This window comes from Microtus oregoni, unplaced genomic scaffold (assembly GCF_018167655.1).
Source record: "Microtus oregoni isolate MIOR12 unplaced genomic scaffold, Mior012 000001F_ref0000356, whole genome shotgun sequence".
Lineage (NCBI taxonomy): Eukaryota > Metazoa > Chordata > Mammalia > Rodentia > Cricetidae > Microtus > Microtus oregoni.
The window spans coordinates 50,491,289-50,506,808 of NW_024543060.1; positions in this window are offsets into that span (position 1 = coordinate 50,491,289).

The following is a 15,520-nucleotide window of genomic DNA, read 5'->3' on the forward strand; positions in this document are numbered from 1 at the left end:
TGCGTGTGCCGTTTGCTGCCCAGCCTAGGATATCTGGGTCTCCAGTTCAGAGATTCTCTCCTTTTCTATGATCCTGAGGTGTGACGATGTTGTCTTGCCCTCTTCACAGCCCCTGGAGAAACTCTGGCCCGGGACCACAGGAAATGCTAATGTTCTGACTTCTCCAAACACAGTGAACGGTGAACTGTCCTCAGTCCTAGACATCTGGTGTCTTCTGGCATGCCTGTCATTGCAGAGGGCTGTCCACACATTACAACAGCTAACATTTCTGACCTTTTGGTACTATTTGCTTTTAAGTCAGGGTTTGGTTCATATCCCAAACTTTCCCAAAGTCATAGTGTAGACTAGGCTGTCCTCGGACTTGAGAGCCTCCTGCCTCTGCCTTCTAAATGCTGGACTCGGTGTGTACCACCATGCCTAGCCTTCTGTGTGTATGTGTGTGCATGTGCATGTGTGTGTGCATGCTTGTGTGTGTGCATGTGTGCGTGTGTGTGGTGCATGCACATGAGTATGAGAGTTCATGTGCCCGTGTGCACATGCCGTGGCCAGAGCAGAATGTGAGGTGTTCTCCTATATCACCCTGCTTTAGAACCTTGAGAAGTCTCTCTCACTGAGTCAGGAGCACACTGTTTTGGCTGTGCCAGGGAGCTCTTGGGACACACCTGTCTCCACTTCCCAGCCCATTCCCAGTGCTGCAGTGACAAGCATGTGCAGCCATACTTGGCCTTCACACGGGTATCAAGGATTCAAACTAAAGTCCTCATGCCTGTAGAGCAAGCACTCTGACCTGCCGAGTCATCTCCCCAGCTCCCCTACTCATGTCTGGCTCGGTGGTCTCTCATGTTACTTGTTTCAGCAGGTAAAGTCTATGCCTTGAAATAGCAAGATTCTGTTTGATTCTCTTCTCATTTATTCATCCAGCAAATAAAAACTTACTGAGTCTGATGGGTTTCCAAAGGCTGGAGATAAACAGGCCCACCATTAGGCAACACAAATGTTCCTAGTAAAGAATTAAAGTCTCATATAAAACAAAATCTAGGAGAAAAGACAGAACATCCAAGTCATCAAATCAGGAAATAGGATCTCGGAGAGAGGACTGCGAGCTGGGTCCTAAAGAGCCTTGGGGGCTTGGAAGACAGTTGTGTGTCTCTTCTATCGTTTCTATAGTGATTCCCCTTCATATCCTCCTCCCTTCTGGGCATGCCTACACAGCTCTTGGTGGCTCCCTTGATGTGTCAGCAACCCCATGGTTCTAACGTGTATCTGACAGAAGCATTGGTTTATCCATGCGAAGTCAAAGAGACTTTAAAGACTGCCTTTAAAGTCTTTCAGGGCCATCTCCAAAGGCCAAATTCCAGGTGCCTGATATCAGGAAGGAAACAGAAATGCTTCCTGATACCCAGAACAGGCCCTCTAGTTCAAGGTTAATTCAGGGCTATAGATGCTTATCATTGACTAGAGAGGAATAAAGTGGCTTCCAGGGGAGTCTGGGATGCTTCTTGAAGGATCTTATTGACACTCACCAATCAGCGACATCCTGAAGGGAAGACAGAGGAAATTGACCCAGGTCATTAAATTGTTTGATCATTTCCTTGCTTCTAGACCAAACTCCAAACTAAATGGAAATTCACCTAATCAAGCTGATCAAATCAGATGGAGTGCCAATAGAGTCAAAGAAAATTAATTAATCTATTGACTTAGAGAAATCGGGTGCTGTAGATTAAAAGTCCATATGGTGTCTCTAAATGTCTAAAAATTGACTTTTGTGCTTTCTAGGAAGTAGGGTGACTCCAGAATAGATCATAGATAACCTAATATCTAATAGATAATCCTTCAGAAAAAAGGTTCTCTAGAACCATATTTGGTGACTGAAGTTCATTATGATGCCATTTGATTAGACAAGGGTACAATCCACACAGCCCGTGCCTGTGTATATGAGGTTCTCTTCCCTTTCCTCCAGTAAGACACCCGTGATTTCATCTCTAGGGTCTATCTTCTTGGGAAACAGAGAATTTTCACAGCTAATTCGTTTATTCACTTGTCAGCCATCATTCCCATAGATGTGTTGTTAGTGTCTTCACCGACAGCTACGATGGAGAACTGCAATGACTTCATCACCATGGTATGACCCTGGGAGATTAGGAACTGCTAGAATAGAGGACATAGCTGTGTCGAGCCTCTGAGCGGGAAATAGGAAGCTGCTATGAAGGTAAGAGAAAGGGGTTCATTTTGAGACCTGATCCAGATGAGTTGGTTTTGAGTGGGCATCCAGCAGATCCAGCAGTGCTATCAAGGCCAAGACTCAGATGGTTGCAGTGCACAGTGCTATGAATATAAGGCCCTGCAGAGTATGCCCAAAAGGTCAACTAAGAGAAACCGAGGGTTTCTTCTAATGACTAGCCACAGCATTTGTGTTTTGGGATTTGGAGAATGTTGTTTTTAGAACCCAAAAGATCTGACAAAGGAGGGTGATGGGAGTGTCCATGGCACCTGGCTTCTGGAATCCCACTTCATCCCGGGGACACAGTGAGTATACAGCCAGACTGCCACCTACTGACACCGCAGGGTGTGGCTGAGCATTGCCACGGGTGCTTAGGTAAAGGAAGGTGTTGGTGGTGGCAGAGCATCTGTTAGACCCCATGTGCAGCTTACGGAGAACGTGGTAGAAATAAAGCCGTCATCAGTGTGAAAGTGAAATTTGTGCTTATGGTTGAGGAGGAACACTCAGCCTGAAAATATCTAATATCTGCTGATACGGCCAAAATAGAAGACGAAGCTTGTCATGCTGGGATTGAGTTGGACACATGTGGTATCTTCTTCAATAATTCTTCCCATCTTCAGTATGAGACGAGAGACGGTCAGCTTATTCTCCTGAACTAAAATCCTCTGGGGGCCAAGTCCATCTGATGTCATCACCCATGGGCTCCTAGTCCTGACATCTTCCCATCCTACAGCAATGGCTTACTTGTTACGTGAGTGATTATAATTTTACTACTAATAAAATTAAAACCCAAATCAGTGGCTCTCAAAAACCAACCAAGTTCACTGCAGATTTAAATATTGTTACTGACGGCTTTGTTATTTTAGCAGCCTAGTTAACATTGCTGTTTCATTCCTCTGCCTACATTGTTGGGTTGATTTACAAGGATGAAATGTTGATGTATATAACTCGCTCTGCACACAGCAAGCCTCAAGGAATAGACATTTTGAGGTGTGTTGGTTTGACTTGAGTTTTTGTTTGTATTTGTTTTGTTTTGAGACAAGGACTTACTATGTAGCCCAGCCTGGTCTTAAACTTGTAATATGTCGGCCTTGACATCCCAAATACTGGGACTGTAGGTATTCAGGAAGCTCTCACAAAAGTGAAGCAGTCCTAAGGTCACAACTGCCACCCATGATGATCCCAGGATGGACAGAGCCCCCACCTCTGCCCTCCCAAGTGGTTGGAAGAGGTTCTCAGGAGACCCAACAGTTTGCCTTCACCCTCTAAGTGACCACAGCCCAGAGACCTGAAGCAATGCAGCAGAGGGAGGCAGAAGCTTAACCAAAGACTCTTCTCATTGTTATTTTTAGTATAGAATGGCCGGAAGACAGCCTGTGCTGAATCCCACCTAACTAGCTAGAAGGCAGAAACACGGGAGGGGGAAGGGATGATCGTTAATCATAAGGAAACTTGGGAGGGCACTGAGACAGGAAATGTCAGCACCAACATGTCTTTACTAACCTGTGTCAACATGAGCCCATCTCCAAACCCGCGTACTAGAACTCTAACAGAGAAACAAAACGTAAAGCCAGACAGAGAAACAAAACCAGGAAAGATGAGACAGCACGCCAGAAAAGACAAACCAAAAATAAATCGTGTTTTCTTCCTAAGTTGGAGGGACTTGTTCTTCTTATACCAGACTCCCGCATTCCTGATGAAATTTGGGGAATCCTTGAAAGAAAATGCTCTCCTACAGATGGGTGGGAAGGCAGATGTCACAATGGCCAGCAGAGGGAGAGTATGGCTTCATGTGACATCCCGAGCCTCCATTTCCCTATCTGTGGAATTAGCTATATTCTGTCTTTCCTTCCTCGCGGAGCTGTGAGGAAGAAAGTGTAAAGGTAGCTTCCAAAGGTCTCTCCGTCCTTGTCTTCTGGAAGGAGAGAACAGATAGTGGGGGGGGAGGGGGCAGGGAGGGCTGCCCCAAAGATCGGGTGACAACTCAGCGGGTTCTGCACTGAGAACCTGAAGTTCTGTGAATATTCTTATGGTGGGGACACAGTCACAGGGAGCCTCCCCCAAAGCACAGTAGATGGATCTTTCCCTTTCAGGATTTTCCTCCCATGATGCTTGAAAATGTCTACAAAGGGGTGGAACCCAAAACTGCAACATAAATGATACTACAATTAAGTCCTTCCTTAGCACACATAGGGAAAAGCCCTGGCCCCACAGTTCTCAGTGCAATGGGGACAACCTATCTACAGCCTCCGTTAACCATAAAGGGTTTTTTCTCTGGCCAACAGGAGACAGCAGCACCCAAAAGACTACTGTGGCTTTCTGGGTCACCACACACCTTGCTGCCTCTTAAGGCTGTCTAGGGCCCTCTGTTGGTTAAGACATCCTCCTGCTCTTTAAATAGGGGCTTTATAGTAGGGGCTAGGGCCAAGGAGTTACACCAGACCAGCAGGCTGCATAAGCCGGAAGCAGAACTTTGGCTACGTGGGGGGTCCCTTTCCCCAGATCCACAACTCATGTCTCATTCCTATCTAACGAAAGGAAAAGAAAAGGGGCTGTGCCCCCTGAAATTCTTTTGGCCCCTGTCAGAAGAAAAAGGAGGAGGAGGAGGAGGAGGAGGAGGAGGAGGAGGAGGAGGAAGGAAGGGAGGGAGGGGAGGGGAGGGGTGGGGAGGGGAGGAAAGAAAGAAAGAAAGAAAGAAAGAAAGAAAGAAAGAAAGAAGAAAACATAGGTCACATGTCAGTCCTGAGTTCAAGATCCATACAAAAAAATGATTAAGGTGCCATTTGTGAAATCATCTCTATGCCTATATATTTATACATAAAGTGGGAAAGTAATGGTCTCAGAGAATGCTCCAGAGATTGTCACATAACCCAAACCCCTCAGGCCTATGTCATCTTGTACACTGACAACATGTCTTGTATACTGTAGTCTGTGATGCCCAATAGAGTTATCTTTTTAATGAACTGGCAGCAGGTTTGCGCTCACTCATTCACTGCTGATTCCACACCCCAGGCACCGTATGAAACCGTGCATTACTAAAGTAAGTAATGCTGGACCGTTCAGTCCAGCTGTTGAGAGAAACACACAAACAAATCACGGCAAATCCTCACCCAGAGGAAAATTCTTCTGCATTGCTCTGATCTCCAAAAGAGAGTGATCAACTCTGCTTGGGTAAAGGACGTCACAGTGAATCTCAAAGAATGAGGACTTTACATGAAGAGAAGAGAGAGAGACATTTCCTAAGGATGGATGGCATCCTCTGTAGTAGTCTAAACAGTAAGTGAAGCAGGGAGACTGACAGAGAAGGCGGGTCAAAGTGGACATTACACTTAACTAAGCTGCAGGAGATGGGGGTTAATGAAGTGTGAACCCACAAAAGTCTATTCAACAGTTTATTAAGGGGTGAAATGAAAAGCAGATTCACAAATACAGAATAAGGCAGATGCTGCTGATCCATATGCTGCTGTCTCATCGATCTCCCCAAGGCCATGAGGACCAACCGCAAGGCTTGCTCCAGCTCCAACCACCCAAAAGAGCATGTGACCCTTCTCCTCCTCTGTTTCATCTGGTCTCCAGGGAAAACCACACCCATGGCAAGTCACCCCCAAATGTCATTGGCTAAACTGATCGAGCTCCCACAACAGATTAGAAGAACTGAGGCCGGGCCCGTGTACAGAGCTGAAATAGTATCTTGCAGAAAGGGGGTGGTTTGAAAGGTTCTCTGCATCTTTTAAGATGACTCCAGCAGCCTAAATAAATTAGCACAAGGCCTTGGGACAGAAGTGCCGCTCCAAAGCTCGCCTGAGCCCTCTATGCTGAATTAAGGTGACAAGAAGAAGAGGACAGAGGTGAAGGGCCGGCAGGAAAGGTATCCTAGAGAAGGCATGGGCACCGTTTGGAATGGTCTAGAAGGGTGAGAGCCGTGATGGAAAAGAGAAAAGAGAAGAATTCTAATTGAGCTTCAACAAAGGTCGGAAGATTTTTGTTTGTTTTCAAATATGCCTGAGGAGCTTCTCTGGTGGGTACTGGGAACAGAGAAGCAAGCAGGCTTGGCATTGAATAACTCAGTTGTTCTAATGCAGAACTGAAACTTGACAAAGGGTTTGTGTGCCTCGTAGTTCACGCCATACTTCTGAGCCCCTCTGCACAGCTGCTCTGAAAGTGGATCCTTCAACTTACCCTACTGCAGAAAAACAAAAACAAAAAAAAAAAAGCTGTATTTATTTTTAACAGCTGAGGAGGAAATACATCCTTGAATGAGCAGAGTAGGGAGGACTCAGGGGCCTCAAAGAAGAGCCTACACCCATCCCATACACCAGAACCCACAGAAGCGGAGCTGCCATGGGTTTGGGGCATGAGCAGGAGTTGGTCTCACTGTGCAGTATCCAAGGCATTCTAGCAGAGGGGAGCATGGTGACGGAGAGCTGGCAGTGCATGCAGGGTGATCAGCTGGAGAACTAGTGTGGGGAAGACCCAAGGCTCTCTGGGTGGCCTGGACAGCAGACAGGCTGGACTACTTGACACTCAGCTTCTTCTGAACCCCCCTAGGAAGAGGGGCACAACACACTATAGGCCCCTAAGTCTTCAGATACTGAGCAGCTAACAGCACCAGACTTTTGAGCACCGCTGGTAGCCAATGGCTTCTCAATGTACAAGAAAGCTGTGGGGAAGGAGCCTCAGCCAGGAAGGTGGTCTCTTGTGTGACTGCTTAGGTGTCTTCATTACTGCAATATTTAAGAATATAGGACAGCAGTGTCATGACCACTTTCTATAGACAAGAGGTTGTTTTGGATGTTGGGATTAATGCCTGGGCAAGAGAGCTGAGCAGTCATGAGTGGTACAAGGATGCTGGCACAACAGTGTGCACCTGGAGGTTGCCAGCACATTCCTCTGTGAACTCCAGCTCCGTTGAGCAGTTCTTTGTGAACAGAGGGGAAAAAAAGCAAAGATAATAGCAGCCATCACCGCAAAATGCAGCTACAATAAACGCTGTCAAAAAATAGGTGCCTCTGATCCCAAGCACTGCAAAAATAAATAGAAAAGAAAAGCATAAATGTGTGGCGTGTGAACCTCCTGATTGGAAGCTGTGCCTGCAGCTTCTGTCCACAGACTGCTGATTGTGCTGCCTAAAACCCTAAGGCTGACAGACAATGTAGATTGTTTTTGATGGAAATACCTGCCTTAGGTAAATTCCCATAGCCTATCTACCCGGAGCCCATGCACCTTCTCTGTTGTTTACATGCACAATACTGCAAACACAAAGACATCTCTCTCGACATGCAATGTTAATAATCAAAAGAAACTCGCTCATACACGAAGTTCACCCTCATGCTGCTCACATCTATTCAACAATGCCTTAGCAACTGCACTCAGTAGTGTGTGGCATTATTGGGAGCACCAGAATGGGGTCATGTTATTTTCTTTTAAAAAATAAGATCAATAGGGAGACCCTAGAAGCTTCCAAACACTGCATGAAGTAGGTGGCTTCTTCCGTGCCTGTCGTGGTCCGGTGGCAGCCTGAACCATAAATTATCTCTCTGGACCAGCGTGGAGGCACGAGAAAAATTGAGTCAACTCACATGGCTTTATCAGGAGGAAGATTCTCAGTGATCCCTCATGAAATCCCTGAGTTCACATCCTGAAAATTCCTCTCATTTATTCTCCAAACAGAATTTATACCAAAACATAAACTGAGGGGGAAATACATTAGCATTCTGTTTCCTAGGTAACCAGGTGAATGGCTTTTAGTCACATCCACATCTACCTATACCTGCTGTGTCACATCTTCCTGGGGATGATATAGATGTAAATGATTTGCATTGATATGGATTTTGGTTTATTGATACAAATTTAAGGCCAATTTTGTTATATGTATATGTATTTCTGATCTTGATTAAGGTATTGTGATTGTGTAGCTCATTTAAAAATGTAATGTATAATTAAGAAATATAGGTTAATAGATAGTCATCTAAATAATAGTCAAGATTGTAGTCATGTTAGTTAGGTTTTCTAGATATATAGAGATATATGTCAGTGAGTTAGGTATTCTTCAAATCTTTCAGAGACCTTCAGAATATGGCATTTAAATGTTTTAAAAATTTAGGATTGTTGACCAACCAGTGTTGTAATTAATATAGTTTCTGTGTGATTATTTTGGGTCTGGGTGGCTGGGAAAAGAATGAACAGTCTCCAGTTACAAAATGGCACCCACCATCTGAGGCATGGATCCAAATATGACTTCAAAAAGCTTTTTTTAAAAAAAAAAGACAGGGCTTCTAGACCCCCCAAACCAGGAGTCACGTGAACTTTCTTGGTAGCTGCATTTTTTTTTTCAGATAGGCTCTATTTGCTGGCAGTGAGCAGAGGTGTGACTTCTTTAAGAGATGGCTTCCTGACTCAGCAGTATCAGCAAAACTGCAGGGCTCCTTTAAAAGCTGGCTTCCTGGATCATGCTGGCAGCAGGAATTCTGGCTCTTTTGGGCAGCCCTACATTGAAATGAGTTTTGTGGGCAGCATGCTACTGATTGCTTAATGGTGACATAGAACCACTGTGTCCTTGGAGCTGGAGCAGTGATCATGGCTCAAAGAGGCAGTGAATATCTCAACAGGCAAAGTCTCAGCATCTAGTTCTAACCAAGCCGCTCAGCATTTTAAGAAGCACTCTGGTCAGAAAAGGATTACAGATAGACAATAAAAACAGATTCAGACAAAAATAAACCGCTAAATGGGACACAGCATGTTTTTAAAAATGTTATGTAGGCTTGGGAGAGGAAACAGAGTATAGACAAGAGTACAGACAGTCATAGATTAAAGGAGTAAAGATAATAAAATAAATATTAAAAAAGTAAGTAAAAAATAAGTCGTGTAAAGATAGAAAATACACAGAGAGTCTGGATTATGTATGTTATTGTGTTTTCTTTAAATTTTTTTGACCATGAATAAGCTAATAAAGCTACAGAGAGACATTTCATTGTATGGGCTGCTAAGCTAAACCAACATAAAGGTATCTTGACTTCAAAATTTGAGTCTAAGAATATGTTACTTTGGAAAAGAGGCTCTGCTTTTGTTTCCATAGAAGATGAGAACCTGTGGATTTCTTCCAGGCTAATGTGGTTTGATGGAACTAGACTCCCCAAAAAGGTCTCCATGAACCCTAAAAACATTTCACCCAACAAACAGCAGGAAGCAGTTTGGAGAAAATAATGCCCTAATTCCCAAAATGATTGTTTTCATTGAAAGGGAGTTGATTATAAGTGATTAATGGTCATAGTCAATATCTACAATAAAATAATAGGGGTATGATATAGAGATGAATACTTTGCACTGGTATGTACTTTGGTCTATTGATACAAACTTAAGGTCAATTTTGTTATACTGTATATGTATATATATTTTTTCTACTCTTGTTTAATGTATTATGTTTATATAGCTCATTTATAAATGTAAAGTATAATTTTAAAATTACAGATTAATGGACAGTCATTTTTAATAGTCAAACTTGCAGTCATGTTAGTTAAGCTTTCTAGATGTGTAGAGATATATTTCAGATGGATAGGTATTCTTCAAACTTTTCAAAGACCTACAGAATATGGCATTTAAAATGTTTTGTTAACTTAGGACTTTTCATGACAATAAGATACATCTGCTCCTGGCAGCACTAATCTACTTCAAGAGGATAATGGGCATTAAAGAGACTTCTTTATGGAGTTTGTTAGCCATTTTGGCAAGTCTTACCTGGACTGCTTGATAGTATGCTGTATGAACTGGGCATGCAGGACCCACAGAAAAGTGACTGATGAAATTTCTAAGACAGGATAAACCTTCAGGGTTCCTGCTTCACAGAGGGAAGTGCCAGACATTCTGCAGAACACATAATAAAGCAATTGGTGAACTTTGCCATTACAAGAAAGAAAAGATCCTCAAATGTCCTGCTTCATGGAAAGTCTACTGGATACTATGATCCTGTAGGCTGAAGAAGGATGCCCAACATTACAGAAGTTTTTTTGAGTGACTGTCCAGGCAACGAGATGTCTTTGTCAATTCTAGAGTTTGGGAAGTTGCTTACAATGCACTTTCTGTTTACTTAGACAATATTATATCCTTCTGAGAGCTTCAAAGAGTTGAAGACTGATAGCTATAGTTTTCCTTAGTTAAAATAAGAAATAAATTAAATATAAAACTTTAGAATTACAAAGATAGGATAGATATTTTCCTTAATTTGCCAATTGTAAATGGACTAAAAATTATAAATAAAATTCTTGCTTGATAACTGTTTCATTATTTGTTAAAGTTAAAGCCTTCCTTTTTCATTAGACAGAAAATGGGAGATGATGTGGGATGCCCTTCTGTATATGTGCTGCTTTTATTGGTTGATGAATAAAGCTGTTTGGCCAATGACTTAGCAGAGCAAATCCAGGCAAGAAATCTTAACAGAGATATATATAGAGAGAAAGTAGGTGGAGTCAGAGAGATGCCATGTAGCTGCCGAAGGAGACAAATACCTGAACCTTACCAGTAGGTCACAGCCTTGTAGTGATACTTTGATTAATGGGAATGGGTTAGTTTAATATGTACAAGTTAGCGAATAAGAAGCCTGAGCTAATAAGGCAAACAGTGTTGTAATTAATATAATCTCTGTGTGATTATTTGGGTCTGGGCAGCGGGAAAACAAAAAAGCAGTCTCTGTTTACAACAGATAATGAGGTCTGCAGCTGAAATTCGTATGAGCAAAGGATCTTGTTCAATTTCCCATCCTTTTTGGAGTCTACAGCCTCAGTTAACTTCTTCAAATGCAACCTTCAATAGAACTAAGCCAAACTTCAGACATCTGAACCCTGTTCTATAGAGACTATGGGATGATGTTTGTCATTGTCTGAATCCTGTTCCATAGAGACTATGGGATGATGTTTGTCACTGTAAGTGCATACATTTTGGAGTCACTGTAAGTGCATACAAACTGGCCTTTTGGACTGCAGTAACAGGCTCCCTTGCTAAAATCTGACATCCAGTTAGATCTGGCTGGTAAGAGAATTCATGAAGAGAGAATGGAGGTAGGAGGGTCACAGGGCAGAATGGGGTCAGGATGCTGGCTCACCAGCTTCCTCCTCACGAGTCACTGTGTGCTCACCATGAAAATCTCAGTTCCTATTTTGTGGTTCCTCATTCATCACAGCTACTGGTCCCAGATCCTAGGAACCAACTGTCCCCTGGTGTTGTCATAGCTGGATAATACAAGTCATTTTGATTTGTATTTCCCTGATATCTAAGGATGTTGAGCAATTCCTTTAGTGTTTTTAGACCATTTGAGATTCTTCTGCTGAGAATTCTTTGTTTAGATATGTACCCCACTTTTAAATTGGATTATTTGGTATTTTGACGTCTAATTTCTTAAGTTCTTTATATTTTTGGAGATCAGTCCTCTGTCAGATGTGGGGTTGGTGAAGATCTTTTCCCATTCAGTTGCTGCCTTTTTGTCTTATCAACTGTGTCCTTTGCCTTACAAAGGCTTCTCACTTTCAAGAGGTCCCATTTATTAATTGTTTCTCTCAGTGTCTGTGTTACTGTGGTTATATTTAGAAAGTGGCCACCTGTGCCAATGTGTTCAAGTATATTTCCCACTTTCTCTTCTATGAGGTTCAGTGTGATTGGCTTTATGTTGAGGTCTTTGATCCATTTGGACTTGAATTTTGTGCATGGGGATAGATATGGATCTATTTTCATTCTTCTACATGTTGACATCCAGTTATACCAGCACCATTTGTTGAAGATGCTTTCTTTTTTCTATTGTATAACTTTAGCTTCTTTGTTAAAAATCAAATGTTCATAGCATGTGCATTAACAGCAGGGTCTGCGATTCACTTCCATTGGCCCACCTGTCTGCTTTTATGCCAATACCAAGTGGTTTATATTACTGTAGCTCTATAATAGAACTTGATGTCAGGGACAGTGATGCCTTCAGATGTGCCTTATTGTACAGGACTGTTTTGGCTAGCCCAGGATTTTTGTTTTTCCGTATGAAGTTGAGTATTATTCTTTTGAGATCTGTGAAGAATTATGTTGGTATTTTGATGGGGATTGCATTCAATTTAGGGTCTAGAGACTGTTTGAACTTGTTTGTCCAGTTGGGGGGACTGGTCACTCATCTCTTGGCCTGTTCTCAATTTTACATTTTATTTATAATTTTTTCTTCTCTATTTTAATCCTACAAGTTCTTTGTATAAATATTATGGCCTCCAGACTAGTGTTTTCTTGGGTCTCCTGAATGGGCAAACAAGTGGGTCTCTGTTTTGTGGACCTTCCCTCAGACTCTTTTCCCTTCTGTTTGCTTTTGTCCAATTCTAATGTGTTCCTTCTTGTTCTATCTTTAGTTTTTACTTTTTCATTTTATTTCATTATCATCCCTTGATGTAGGTGGGTCTTCTGTCTATGTGTTATTTTCACTGGTTAATAAAGAAACTGCCTTGGCATTTTGATAGGGCAGGATTTAGATAGGTGGACTAGACTGAACAGAATGCTGGGAGAAAGAAAGCAGGGTCATGCAGATGCCATGGAGCCAGCCACTAGGTCAAATATGCTGAATCTTTCCTGGTAAGCCACGACCACGTGGTGATACACAGATTACTAGATATGGCTTAACCAAATATGTAAGAGTATAGAAGGAGCTGTGGGCCACTTTCCGCCTCCCAGCTCCTGGCCACTGGCTAGCTTTATCCAGAATAATTACACAGAAACTGTATTCTTTTAAACAGTGCTTGGCCCATTAGCTCTAGCCTCTTACTGGCTAATTCTCACATCTTGATTAACCCATTTCTAATAGTATGTATAGCACCACGAGGTGGTGGCTTACCAGGAAGGATCTTAACCTGCATCCATCTTGGAGAGGAGAGCTATAGTGTCTGCCTCACTGCCTTCTTCCTCCCAGCATTCTGTTCTGTCTTTCCTGCCTACCTATGTTCTGACCTATCAGGCCAAGCAGTTTTCTTTATTAATTAACCAATGAAACAACAGATAGATAGAAGACCCACCTACATCATAAGAGTTAGCCAATATGAGGCTAGATATAATGGGCCAGGCAGTGTTTAAAAGAATACAATTTGTGTGTTGTTATTTCCGGGGCTAAGATAGCCATGCGGGAGCCAGGTGGGATGAAAAGCAGGCCTACTTGCCACATCACTACAGTGAGAAAGGGAAAAGGGGAAGAGATGTTGGTAAGGAGGCCGGGAGCAGATCTGTGAGGCAGGCATGTGCAATGTGCTGAGGAGGGATGGATTCGTGATGGTTCTCCGCCATGGGGGTGGCCTATATTTAGCTTCTGACAGTTACACACTCACCAGCAATCTTCTTTCTCACCCCTACTTGGCTTCCTAACTGGTGAAGGGTGGCAGGCAGAGCTGGTGATAAGCTAACGACATAATGCTACACGTGTGTGCGCGTATGTGTGAATGTGTGTACTGGTATGAAAGCTGTCAGAGGAGGCTCCTTGTTACACAGTCCTACAGGAAAAACAGCCTGCAGTGCAGTGCCTGAAGATTAGACGGCTCTCATCATGGCGCCAGTGGGTGTCCGTGCCTCATCCCCACCTCTCTGGCTAATGAAGAGGGATTGGTTGTGCATTCTGAAGCAGTACATTCAGAACTGAGTGAGAAAAAAATTACCCCTAAGCTGAGAATGGGTGCTCAGCGTGGGCCTGGGAAATGGAATAGCTTCCTAGACCTGGATTGGCCACTAAATACAAGCAAGAGTCACAGCTAATACATGCTTCAGCCAGCAAGCAAAACCCAAGCTATTCCATAAAATAGGAGTAGAAACCAAGAAGTTATGGGCAAGATGAGGTGAGGGAGGTCTTCCTTGGCCAGAAAAATCCCAGGATGCTGGGAGCCAAATCAAAGTTCCTCTGCAAGAGCAATAAACATTCTTATTTTATTCGTGTGCTTGTTTGTTTGGTTGGTTTTTCAAGACAGGGTTTTTCTGTGTTACAGCCCTGGTTGATCTGGAACTCCTTCTGTGGACCAGGCTGGCCTTGAACTTACAGAGATTAAGGACATGCACCACCAGGCTGGACCTGCATTATATGTTCTTAACTTCTCAGCCACCTCTCCAGCCCCAACGCCTCTTCTTAACAGACTCTAACTTGGCTTCAAAAAATGAAAGTTAAACAAAATACAGGTACCATTTTATCAACGCATTCTGAAAAAACTATCCATCCAACATTTCTCAGGATTTAATGACAATAACTCAATAAATAAAAAGAGAAATAAATGCTATATATTAAAGTGTCATAATTTTTACTGGGCTGTTTTGTAGAAGTCTGTTACTTTTTTAATGTTCTGGGTTTATATCATTTATGATGCTTTTTTTTTTATTATCAGGAAGCTCTGCTTTCTGCTAAAATGAAGTTGCAGTGACTACCTCTACTCTCCCATCTCAAACAGGGAAATTCTAAAGTGATGGAGAAATAATTGCTAACTAGTAGGTAGCAGCTACGAAGGAGGGGTCACAAGACAGGGGACAGAGAAGGTGGCAGTGTGATTTTCCTAGCTACTGACTTGGGAGTTTCCAGTCTTAATAACAGAGAAATGTGGCTCAAAGGAAGCCCAGCAGATCCTTGAGTCTAGAAGATTGAGCTGGAAATCTAGAAAGAGAGAGCAGATAGATTTTCAGACTAAGGGTGTTGAGGAAATTTCTCCCGACAGCTCTAATCATGGGCTTGTTTTCATGCTGACCTTAAGAACAGTGCCACATAGTGGGTATTCAGAGGGTTTTGGCTCAGAGATGAAACAAAATGAACCCTACTAGGTGTGATTTTTACCCCCAGGAACATTTGGCAATGTCTGGACTGTTACTGTTAACAATTTACACCATCAACAGTTTGGATGCTGGCCACACTGGTGGGTAAGTCGGGGATGCTTGGCAGTTACCTAAGGCTGTGACATTCTGGCTGCTCTGAGTGCGTCTTGGGTCCGGCATCAAAGCAAGACCTGAAAAGTTCAAACTGTTTCCAAGTAACTTTTTCCAGAATACGGTTCAAGAACATTTTTAAGAATTATAAAAAATAATACTCACAATGTCTGGAATCCAATTTAAAAAAAACTGCTATGTATGCAAGGAAATAAAGAAGTATAATGCATAATGAGAAGTAGGATCACTCCATTGCCACTGAACCAGAGCTGAGATGTTGATTTCACAGACAAGGGCATTACACCATTATTATAGCTTACGTTCAAAGAGTTAAGTAGAGACACAGATGGTATTTTCTTTAAAAGAGACTAAAATTGAACTTTTAGAGAAAAAATAAAATGA